Source organism: Chanos chanos, chromosome 16 (assembly GCF_902362185.1).
Source record: "Chanos chanos chromosome 16, fChaCha1.1, whole genome shotgun sequence".
Lineage (NCBI taxonomy): Eukaryota > Metazoa > Chordata > Actinopteri > Gonorynchiformes > Chanidae > Chanos > Chanos chanos.
In genome coordinates this window covers 12,414,114-12,427,409 of record NC_044510.1, presented here as the reverse complement: position 1 = coordinate 12,427,409, position 13,296 = coordinate 12,414,114, and positions in this window count along the sequence as shown.

Below are 13,296 nucleotides of genomic sequence, written 5' to 3'. Positions count from 1 at the left end.
ACATTCAAAACACATCCATAAGATCTACATTAGGTAAAACCAGTTAAGACAAAATTGTGTCAAAGAATGTTCTGGAACTGCACCCGTTTTACTTTGTCAGACTGGTAAAAAATGGCAACACACACACACACACACACACACACACACACACGAGTGTGTGCAGAGCAGGGATTTTTAAAAATGCAGTAGCGCACGTAATGAAACCTTCAGCTGCTAGGGCACAGACAGGATGCTCTGTTAAAACTCACTGTTGAAACAGAAGTGTTAACCACTGAGATCAACTTCCCCCAGCTAAAGACGGAACAGTTAAGCCTTCGTTTACAATCTAGCAGGGTAAGCACAGTAGAGTGACTCACGTCTGATGCAGCCCTCAGTGCATTCACTATCTGCCCCCGAGCAGATCTCAGTGGAGCACAGGACGTATATCTGAGGAGAGGAAAAAACCCCCGAAAACAAACAATAACAAAAAAAAAAAAAAAAAAAAAAAAAAAAACATACTGCAGAGGAGAGAGAGATGCGGCTAATCCTGTAAGCACTTAGACTGACGTGAAAATTAAAGAAGAACATTTTTTTTGCTTACAATTAAAGTCAGCCCCATGCGAAAGACTTTTCAGCATACAGCCACAATGGACTTAAACAGGAGGAAATGACTAATAAAATTTGGATACATTTTTTTTTGGGGGGGGGGGGGGGGCGGTATGTTCTGGATTTCATTCTGCGTTCCATTTTATTTTTTGTGTAATTAAATTAAATAAATAAATATATAAAAAGTTACAGATTCACCCACCTCCTCATCGTCCTCAAGCAGCCCAAAGTCAGGAGGTGGTGACTGGAACGCTGTTATCACTATTCTCCTAGTGTGGGGAGGGGAGACTGGAATGGATGGAGGATTTGGGAGAGTCTCCTTCAGATTTGGACATCTGAAACAGGACAACAACAACTTAATGCTACGCTGGAACAGATTGCTCAGACTCTCTGGAATTCTTTGACCTGAACTTAACCCAGAATTCCACTGGGTGGAAATTTAGATGACACTCCTTACTGGAAACTTACACCTGTGTTCTGTTAAGGCAATAAGACCTGATTCAGCCAACCTGGGATTTTATGAAAAACTTAAACGTATCAAAATCAAGTAATGATAATCAGTATAATAATGATAAAAGTAAATGTACTAGTTGTGATTAAGTCAACTCAGGGGGATGACTGAAATTCAGTTCAGTTATATATGCAAACACTCAGAGACAAATGATGTAACTTTGCTTTCAGTTTCATTTCCTGACCTGAAACTGTGAAACTGAACTGTTTCAAGCTAAATAAGAAAAAAAAATCCAGTGATTTCCTGTAAGCTAGTGTGATAATAAAAAAAAAAAACACCACAAGTTTATGGAGTACCTGGAAAAGACTTGGGAAATTTCAGAATTCACAGTTACGCCAGACAGACTGACCCGTCATAAATCAGAAACCAGCCAGTGTGTGAGGTTTGGGCGAGGGCCAGGCAGTAGTGAACTAAAAACCGAACATCATGGTCTGAGGAGGTCAATACACTCAGCTCAAGGTAAAGGGGTTTCCCTAGGAGTTGATGCAGGGGCAAATGATTCTCTGGGTGATAGTCGGTGTAGTGTTCATCTGCAATGGAACGACAGACAATTGCAAGTACAAAACACGTAAGAAAAAATGAGGAACAGAGACATAGTTAGATGAAGATAATAGCAGGGATCTGGTACACGAAAGTAAAGACTTGAGAGGACAGCTGGGCTTGAGAAGGTTAGAACAGGTTCTCACTCAGTCATCACATTCCTAGACTAAAACCAAGTAAAAAAGTAAAATAAAAAATTAAATAAATACATTTTTTGTTTAAAAAAAAAAAGAAGAATTCAGAGCAGTGGAAGCACGTAATGGCAGCTTCAGAGGTCTTCTTTTTGCCCAGCAATGACAAAACGCTAAAATAACTGAATACAGTTTGTGAACTGGATGAATTCACAGATGATTTTGAGCATAGTGAAGTCATACCAGTGCTTGTCAGCACATTTGATCCTACACAATATGCCATGTTTGTGTTACAGTTGTACTTCCTCCTAAGCTACAGATATAACAAATATTCCATTTGTTTTGCATACCTGTGGCTAACCTCGGCTGAACCTGGGGTGGGAGGAACTCCTGCACAGGTGGAGAGGAGGTTGTGGTCCACACCTGGTAACTGACCTTTCCTGGAGAGCCAGGCCGGGACTTACATTCCACCAACAACCTTTAGACACAAAGACAGACAGACAGACAGACACACACACACACACACACACATTTATACCAGTGCTCCATGCTAATTCTGGTAATGAATAAGCAAGACTCAAAATATTGGGGGTGATATTTAAAACCACCTGAAGCAGTGAGATTTCAACCCCCCCCCTCCCCTCCCCCGGTTATCAGCATGTGTCTCTACTGTGGGGCCTAGCAGAGTGTTCCCTGTGGTATTAGGGTCAGAAGAGACACACACGCATCTTCACACACGACATGTACGCATCCCCATGTGAGTATAACCACATATCTACACATCCTCCCATTCACAGAACCAAACAGTAACTCACACACACACACACACACACACACACTCTCCTCTCCTTTCCTCTTCCTGGTTTGTACCATCGTCGAGCTTCGATAAGGAAGATGACGACCGAAAACCCATCCCTGACTGCGCCTTTTTGTTATTTTTAACCAAGAGAACGCAAATGCCCAACGCTACTTTACCTGGACTATCCCTGACCTTCAAAAGTGAGCACTGTATCATCAAAGCGAAGGCATTACTGTTATGAATAAATTCAACACACATAACTGATAACAGGTGTTTGATCAAACACACGTGGGGGGGGGGGGAAAGGAAATACTATCACCAACACCACCCCCCCTCCCCACCCCACCAAAAAAAGTCCAGCCCAGCACTGAACACATTAACAGAGTATTCCTTAAGTACATGCATGAAATGACGGATCTCTAGAATGGGATTGTTGGAGAGGTTATGTGGACTGGACATTTAAGAAACTGTCAGCTAACCTGGAGTGCGAGTCCGTGTTAGCGGAGTCTTGCGATGGTTGATCAGGCTGTTGAATGTTCATTCCCAATAAATGTATCACAGACATCCCAGTGTCCTGTTATGCACACACACACACACACAGTCAAGCTTGACTATACTGGGCCATTATGGACCAACACAACACAAACACTCTCAGAGTTCTTTTAATGCAGATTAAAGTGGAAAATATTTAATCAACACACGGACATGAAAGGACATACATATCTGTGAATTCCACACCCTTGCAGCGGTACCCTTAGGAGGTCAGGAGCTTCTATCTTCTGCGGAGTGCAGGAGGTGTTGGGGTGTGTGAGGAGAGTCGCAGGTGCGAGCGTGGGGAGGAGAAGATGTCCGTCTATTGTGCAGTCTCCAGGAGGTGAGAAATGGAGTGGAACTTAACACATTTGAATCTTACATGATGAAAATCATTACTATCTATAACATAGTATATATATATATATATACTGAGAGAGAGAGAGAGAGAGAGAGAGAGAGAGAGAGAGAGAGAGAGAGAGAGAGAGAGAGAGAGAGAGAGAGAGAGAGAGAGAGAGAGAGAATTAGCTCATGCATGGGGAAACCCTTAAACCCGCAAATGGCTTGGCCTCTCCCAGTGAGACCACTTTGTCGGTCTTAAAACCAGGTGACCAGGTCAAATGACTGAAAGGCGTTTGTCTTTTACTATGATAGGTTGACAAGTCAAAGAAGACAGGCAAGGAAGCAGAGGTTTCCCCATCAACTTGTTTTGGCTTGCAAAAATTGGAAAACACAACGAGAAGACAAAGAGACTCCTTCAAGTCTGCCTTTGTAGACAATGAGGTATAGCTGAATTTATCCGAGTGGAAAAGGAATATTGTGATTCAAAGATTTTGACTTGTCCAGTACCACAAACATAACAAGGCAAGTGGGGCTAAAATTAAAAAGAAATCTGGTAGTTTGGCTGAGGCGGTACTACGCAGTACAAGCACAGGTGTAGTGCTCTCTGGTGGCCAACTTATGAAATGCATCTGAACCAAAATGTTTGCAAAGATGCATTCAGAAGAGTTAGGCATTATTTCTCAAGAGGTTACAGGACAATCATAACCAAGAAATATACATATACATACATATACACATTTTTATATATATATATATATATATATATATATATATATATATATATATATATATATATATATATATATATATATATATATATATATATATAAATGTATGTACGTACACACACACACACACACGGACACACCACCATTTGCTAAAATGTTGGACAGTTTCAGTCCAAGTGTTCCTTGCCTGGAGCGCAAATAGAAAATAACCAGACAGGTCCAATTATGTTACACCTTCATATTGGCTCAATTTCAAGACTATTAGTTGAGCTCTCGAGTCAGCGTTATCTAAGTCTGTTTGGAACAGCCTGTCACAGCATGCAGTTTCTCTAGGTGCACGCTACCGCAGATCCTTCTTAATCTGGGTTTATCCAATGCACAGACAGCACCTTATGCTTGCAAATCTATTTTATGAGAGAAAGATGCAGTACACCACCAGAAACTACCTTTTTAAACCCTCAAATTTCATTTATTCTCAAGAACCTGATCTAGTTTCTTCTTAAGGGTGCAAATATTCCCCAGAGAGCCACTTCGCAAAACATTTGCATTACCTTCCAACTTCATGTGCGGCCTTGCTTCAAAGCCACCAGCGTGGGAGGGCCGTGTTGAGGAAGGGACAAGGGAGGGATTTCTTAACCAGAGTGGCCAAGAGAGAGCCATTGTGTCCTTTGGATGGTTCACATGATCGTGGAAGCCTGGAGGAGCGCGAGTAAGGGGAGGATGAGTCGTGCGTGGGATGACCTCATGGCTTCTGTGGTCACGCAAAGTTGGAGGTTTGGGCGTGTCATCAAGTGGTGAACCACTGGGTTGGCTGACCTTGGCGGGGCTGTCCTGGTTCTTGTTGGGTGTTTCAGGGAGGTTGTAGGGGTGATAATGGTAATGGTAAGGACGGAGAAATTGTGGGGAGTTCATTTGCGTTGTTTTGGCCACAGGTGGCGAAGAGTTTTCGTGGTGATCTGACGGGTGACCGTCTTGATGAGTAACAGGCCTGGCATGTTGGTCTGGTGGGGCCTTGAATAACTCCGGATGCAGATTGTAGTTGTGGTAATAGTAGAGATAGGATGGAAATCCCCCATGTCTGTGTGACTGAGATGATTCTGTGTTTGGGTTCTGAGAGCCATCAGGAGTAACAGAGGGTGACGCTGGAAACTTTCCTGGATTACGTAATTCCTTGTCATCGTTGGATAGATGTGGGTAGTAGTAGTGATAGAGGTAAGCTGCTAGAGCAGGATTTGAGTTTGGTGAGAGGGTGGACAGACGTGTTCCTGATTCATTAGGAGAAGGAGCGTCTCCATCAGCCAAATCAGACTCGTGCATGGTATCCGTTTTCGTCGGATGGTGGTGGTGGTAGTAGTAGTAATAAGGGTAAGGGAACGTTTGAGGACGAGCAGTTTGCTCCTGTATTGAGCTGAAAGGTTGTTGAGAATCAGAACGGGCCATTTTGGAGTTGGATGGTTCAGACGGGTTAAACGGGGCAGTCTGAGTCTGGGCGCCGACCCTTGCGCGACCTTCAGAACTAGGGGGATCTGCAGACTTACTGATATGACTGTCGACATCTTGGGATTTTATGGGAAACTCATTAAAATAATGTTGGTAATAGAGCAAAGGGGACAATGTCTGCTGTGAGGGTTTCAGTGAAGAGGTGGTCGGCTGGGCAGTACTCTTAGGACTCTGAGAAGGTGGAAAGTTCGAGTGTAGCAACTCACGAGGAGCAAAGACTGGAAAACTGGGTAAATAGTAGTTGTAGTCATAAGGGTACTGCCCAGAGTGGCCCACTGGCAGTTGCTTTAGAAAGTCAGCATCTAAATCAGGGACCTTGGTAGTTGTTTGGATGGGAGTAGCTTGATCGGGATCAGGAGAACGAGGTAAAGGTGGGGGGGACAGATTAGCAGGATTTGGTTCCTTTCCCTCAGGCATTTCGGCGTAATAGTAATAATAGCGATGACCCGGTATGAGTTGTCTCCGAGTGGCTGGAGACTGGGATTGGACAGGACTGTGTTTGGTAGCAGGACTAGTGGTGGTCGGGGGATGTGAGAGAGGTAAAGGTTTGAGAGAGTAAAAAAGGCCGGGGTGGTGCCCAAGGTCACTGCGGTGGCTAAGGTTACGTGACGACGCTGGAAGGTCCGACGTTTCTGAAGTGGGGTGAGGGCTTGCTGCTGTACTTCTTAAAGAGGGGGACTGGCCTATAGGGTTAGAGCCCTGTAGGGAATGAGGCGGTATTTTGGGGAGGTGGTAGTAATGATAGTAAGGGTATATGGACTGGCCCAAAGATGGAAACAGAGATGGAGCAGGAGTCGGCAGAGCGGACTCAGCCGCCGGTTTGTCAGGCTCAACAGGTTGTGGGTGCTGCAGAGCGTAGTAGTGGTAGGGATGGACTGGGAGAACGACTGGAATACCAGTAGCGCTAGTGGAGACAGTGGGACCAGGTTGAACTGGACTGTGTGGAGGGTTTGGAGATGGTGGATCAGGTGTGGAGGTGGGAGAATGGGGCGAGTAGGAGAGTAGCTCAAAGTTCTTGGAGGATCTCTCAGGGTATGCTGAGAGGGAACTGTATTGGTACAGCACAGCAGGTGTATCTTGGGGAACAGGTCGGCCAGTAGACTCATGAGTTAACTGGTCAGTGGTTTGGCTCGGAAACATAAAGATCCCCTGCTGGTTCCTGTGCAGAATTTTAGGGTGGTAAACGTACTGAGGTTCAGGCAGGGGGTTGACAAGTGGTTCAGATGTGGTTGATGGCACAGCTGTAGGCTGGAATGGACTGACTTGAGAAGGGACCTTGTCTAGCATGGCAACAGACGGGGAAGAAGCACAAGAGAAGGTAATTGCTTTCTCCCCGACCATTAGAGATAAACTGTAGAACCCATCCTGGACAGGAAAAGAGCAGAAAATACTTTGCTTCAGTACAATGCCATTTGACAGTTTCTCATTTAACCTGGGTCATTTCAGTTGCCTCCACAGAGTTGTACTGTATCATATAACGTCAAGTGATACTCAACTCCAACTTTGGACTTCCTCATATCTCAAATTTAGTATTTCAAAAATGAAAATTTGATTTGTAATTTGCAGAAAAAAACTGGTTTCTGTGTGAGGTTGGACAGTCTCTTGAATGTTTTCAAGATGAGAAAAATAACTAAAAAAACCCACTTTAGCTGCTTATAGAAACACAGGTGATGAGTTTATGAACCATATTACAGCGAGTTCACTCTTTAAAAGCACTTGGTATATTTTAATTAAGCGTATTTACACAGGACTCAAGAATGAATAACTATTTACTACTAAGAGTTTGCAGTTGAGGAATTCAGAGGAAAAACAGTGGAAGAATTTACCATTATTAGACAGTATTAAAATTCATCAACTGATCTGAATGTGACCCTGACACCATCTGTGTCAAACAGCTCTGCTAGATCATTAACATTTTACAATATCCTACACGACTGAACAAATTAATTAATAGACAAGCTCTGTCTCTTACCTTATAGTTTATGCCACAGGCGGTGATGGGAGCAGAAATAACAAGTTCCCCGGAGTCTCTCTTCATACTGTACCCACAATGCTCTGCTACAGTCTCTAATGACATCCATTCATCTTTAACTTCATGACATAGGGGGGGAAAAAACAAAACAAGTAACAAAAACCAGTCACTAAAACATGGATCAGTCCATGGGCTTTCCTTAAATCATTAGTTTCCTACTATAAAGGCACTAAAGCACAAAAAAAACATGAAGTTAGAATCCACTAAACAAAAGTATACCCTTAAAAGCCACAAAAACAATTAACTTATGCAAACTGCTGGAGACTTCAGGAGATGTTCCGAGAAACGAGATGTGTTAGCCAGATAACTTGAGCCTCAAGTCAAATGCTTTTTTATAGAGTTTATGGCTGTCCTCCTCTTGGAGGATTTTAATATTCGGCTCAAGTTATTCTGCCGTCCAAGAAATCCCTCTCTCCAATGTTATACCCTTTAGGCGTATAAACTGACGTTTGACTTTAACCGTGTCTGTGCTGTGGTGCTGCACCAGGGTCAAAGTGATGTGGAGGGTGGAACAGCAGAGGGTGGAGGTGGGTAAGGCAGAAGCTGAAGGCACTGGGCAAGACATTTTCACTGGAGTGCCCCGCCAAATTAGAGGCAACACATGACTACCATTCTGAGTGGGGAAGAGAGAGAGAGAGAGAGAGAGAGACAGAGAGAGAAGAGGGGAGAGAGTGAATTATCCACAAATTTCACAGATGACATTTCTCCATTGGCAATTTATTTTGGAGAATCAAGACCACTGGTTTCACGAGTCCGAGCACAGATTGATTTTCAGCAATGCTGAATCAGCTTTAGAGAGATCAGAACACAATCCGTTTGTAATCCAGTATGCAACAGTACACCAACTTCAATCTCTTAATAGCCTTTCATCAATGTTTTCCATAACAATGAAGCAACAATCCATTCGGAAAAAAAACCCTGCTGTTTTGTTGCTAACGGTACCCTTCAGTAAAGGGTTCGTTACCTCCGTCAAGACATAGCAGGCGTCATAAGGAACATTTAAAATGAGGTCTCTCCACGTCATCCTGACAGAATAACCGCAGTCTGAGGGAGGATGAGTGACAGGCAGAGCTGGGCCGCTCTCTGAGGAAAGAAGGAGAAAAAAAAAAAAAAAAAAAAGCACACACAAAAAACAAATCATCAAATCAAGCTGGCTTCTCAGGCGAGGATCAAGCCAAGTCTGAGACAACTGGAATGTTCCTCACCAAACATTGCAAACTTCTGTAAATGAGAAACTGAAATGCAGTCTCAAATAAAAAAAAATAAAAAAAAAAACATTCTTAACTTAACTAAGCACAGCAGCACTGTCATAAGTTTGAAATGATCGTACGTGTGCCCTCAACACAATCAAATATTGGCCCCCATCTGTTTATTGATTTACTAAAGGAACTCTGATACACTCCTACCATAGAGTCTGTTTCTAAAAACACTGTATGATGTAGGGTTAAATGCTTTTGTACTTAACTGGTTTGGGAACCAAAAAACAAGGACAGGGCCAAATCTGATTTTGTCAGGTTGACCGCTGGCATTCCGTTAGAATCTATACTAGTCAATTCCTTTTTAGTATATACACATTAACAATTTAGACTATAGTAATTCTCCACATGCAGACAGTGGCTATTCCAGCTCAAAGGCTCCTCTCAGTACTTTAGCAAATGCTCAGTCTGCTTTCAGGGTTCTCCACTAAAGCTTAAGGAATTTTAAGCTTGTTTGTAACGCTCAAAACTATATTTTGAAAAAGAGAGAGATAGAGGGATAGAGAGAAACTGCATTAGCACTAGCGATAGGCGCTTTGCTGAACAAGCGTCAAGTTTTAATTTCCTTTGGGTCTTGCCAATTGGCATTGATTTTTAAGTTGCCTTCAACATCTTCCTGGTGAAATGACGGTGAAAGAAAACATCAAACTGGAGTTGAGCTCTGGACTACACTTTTTATCTGGGAAATCTAACCTTTGTTTTCATTTGTTTGCGTCACTAGTGCGCGTGCCACATCGACGCTCGCCATGAATACATACCTGTGGTTAAAACTGAATAACCGACTTTTCTACAACACAGTTCGTATGCTGATAATGTTTTAATTTCTCCACACCTTTCTGACTCATGACTGTCTACCAACAACGCCCTTCACCACTGCAACCAAGGCCTGGTTTGCAGGGTTGCTGAACTACAGATTCCATTAAATACAAGCTGTCACCTAAAATAAGTAACCATAGTCTTCAATGAATGAATGAAAAACTTCACTCACGTCGTTCGACAAAGAGATGAGACGCTTCTCTGCCCCTCATGGTTAGGGTCATGCCATGGCTTCCACACTCAACCGATGGGCCCATCCCTAACCAGCCAATGGTGGGCTCATATGAACCAGCTAGTGAACGACCACTTCTTTCTACGCCTAAAGACGCAATTCACAATAGGAATAAGCGCTTGAGAGTCAAATGCCTGTTATGACAAATTATATATCTCGTAAAACTTCTACCCAAAGACGCAGGATCGGCTCGGTAGCCATGATTCGCTGGTGCCACATTGGTCTTGTGAGACATCCTCGCGACGTCGAGCTCGCCCTTGCGCTGATGCTCAATCCTCCCCGGGCTGCACTCGGGTTCGTGGGTTGGACCACTATCTGTCCTCGTGCCTCCCTTGTCACTCTCCAGCCGATGCGAGATAACTTTCGGAGTGTTTGGAGCCATTTTCATCCGTTGACGCCCGTCTCGTTGCTTTGTGTTTCTTGATGAATTCGAAGTTCTGAGGTTATTTTGTGATTTTACAGCGGAACGAAAGTGACCCCCAGCTGGCTGATCCAAGTGATGGGTAGTGTTGTATACATGAAAATCGAGAAACTTCACTGATCTCTCCCCTCTTTCCGTCTGATCACTCCTTGTACCAAAACCACCTCTTGGGTGTTCTGTGCGGTGTTGATGAAGTGGACTGTCTCCGGGCAAAAGTATACCAGTCGATCTAAAACAAAGACCTAGTAGGCACAGTGTGGTTATAACTGTGTAATGTTGATCATTTTTTAATCCAATTTTTCTCACAGACATTGCCAAATTCGTATCTCCTTGGCTCTTTCAAATGCGTTAGACCAGAGTGTTGTGATTAGAAACTCTATATTGAAATTGGGACTTGCCAATGGTCCAATAGTGAGCTAGAAGTAATTGCCACGTTAAAACTGCACTCCTCCTACTAATTTACCTGAATGCATTGCTGACATAGGCTGTTCATGCCACAAATGACTTTCTCGTCTGTCTAGTCTTGAGAGTGTTTGTTGCATCGTACACATATCTTTATTCAGAGGAACTGCCGCCAAGCGAATGTTTTCAGTTCCGAATATCAAAAGTAATTAATTAATAACTAATTGTTTTCAATCCGCGCTGTTCATCGCAATATAAAATATCCTTACAATTTTACAAACGATTTTTGAATTACACCGTGAATGAATAAACTTCCAGTTTTTTATCCTACTCTATTTAAGGTTTGCTCAGGCGTCCCTACTGCTGTCAAACTAACAGTTCAGAGCTGTTTTGTTCTGTTCAGAACCGTGACATGCAATACCATTTCATCCATTAGAGGGCAGCATCGTTGCATTTCTTACTAACGCCGATTTACCGGTTTTCCCCTTGTGGAGCCCCTAATCTAACGCACTGAGGAACTCAGGTATCCGTTTAAAGCACCAAACACTTATTTTTTCCTAAGAAAGCCAGAGAAAGCAAATCTACCACTAATTCTCCGTGATTTTCAATGGCACAGTTTTCAGGATTTAAAGTAAAGGAATCGTCGAGATAATACAAAATTTTAAAACGAACGTGCTTGTGGTTGACTGGAACTACTTTTAAATGTTGAGTCGGTCCCCTTAGCTCACCCCCTCCCCTTCCACTTTCTCTCCTTCTCCAACCCAGCAGTCAAATTACAGTAGCCTACATGTTATGTAGAGAAACAGAAGGAGGTCTAAGGAGACGGCGAATTATATTTCCCGTAACATTATGTCCAGAGGCGTTCGGGGCTTCACTAAACAGAAGCTCACATGTTGAGACTTTATATGAAGAGCAAGAGCGAGAACGAGAGAGAGAGAGAGGCGGGGAGAGAGCGAGAATGGGTGAGAGAGAGAGGAGGAGGCTGAAGGGTGCGGCGGAGTGATGACTCATATTTTGAGTTGCCTAGCTACCACGAGGAGTTGTTTTCTTTTCAAAGCAAAATATGTCTGTCTGAGTTTCATTGACAGAAAAAGAAGAAGAGGAGAGAGAAAGTGAGAACAGGGGGGAGAGAAGAGGGAGGTGTACGATAAAAAAAAGGAGGAGCAAAAGTAACTTTTGGAGGGGAGGGGGGACGTGTCCAAACAAAAATAAATGATTACGTTACTAAAAATGTGTGCACTATAAAAAGACGTGCATACGAGAGGAGATCGGGGGCAAGAGACTGAATCACGATAAAAAAAAAAAATCTTAGACAGTCACTATGGAAACCAACGTCTCAACGCAATATGAGGGATTTTTTCCTCCGTGTGAAATGTAGCTACACAGAGACAGGGAGACGATCAAAATGAGGACTTAGAACAGTTGAGCATAATAATGCAGAATTACTAATGTGTGTGTATATATATATATATATATATATATATGGGCAGACTAAGTAAATTATTTATTTATTTATTTATTTCCACTTTTTTTATTAAGTTATCTGAAATTAATCTAGTGACCACATCAAAATAAACTGGAACACATATTCTGTTCTGAGTAGAAAAATGACTCTCACCAAACAATAGGCGTTTGACTCTTTCTTTAATTAGGAAATAATTACTAGCAGTATAATAAACCATGTCAAACAATAACAAACAAAATGCGCATATACTTGTCTCAAGTTTGGCTTGGTTGTGGACTGTTGCTGATCAGGTTTAGAGTCCAGGAGCCGTGAGAGGGCAGATAGTAACTGACATTTTATCTGGGGTCAGAATTAGGTAAAAGTTTACTAAAAGTCACAACTGACCGTAGAGAACCGCATCTGTGTAATGCATGATTTAGAGTAGGGAAGAGATGGAGGGCGTGAAAGAGAGATAGTAGGGAGTGGACAGAGAAAGAGAGAGAGAGAGAGAGAGAGAGGGAGGGAGGGAGAGAAGAGGGGGAAACCAAGCTGCGATGAGGATAAATCAGCAACATTTTAACACAGAGATGAAGGGAGAAAAATGACACTCATTATTATTAGCACAACATTATTTAAGAGGCACGTGTGTATGTGTGGTTTTGTGTGGTTGTGTTTGACTGCAAACCTATGGGTCCAAGAATACCATAAAGAAGCAATGTATATGATATGTGTACATGTATACAATGTAATGCGCATTAGAATGTGGGCATGTAAGAGTGTGATCAGGGAGCGAGAGAGGGAGAGAAAGAGAGCGGGAAGGAGGGAGAGAGAGAGAGACAGGGAGAGAAAGAGAGAGAGAAGGAGGGAGAGAGAGAGAGACAGAGAGAAGGGGGGGGGGGTGAGAGACACTTCTGGACAAAAAAAGTGTGTGTGCGTGTGTGTGTGTGTGTCAATCACAATGTCCCTGTATTTGAGGGCATTTGTTAATTTGTGTGTGTGTGTGTGTGTTTGAACCCATGAAAAAAA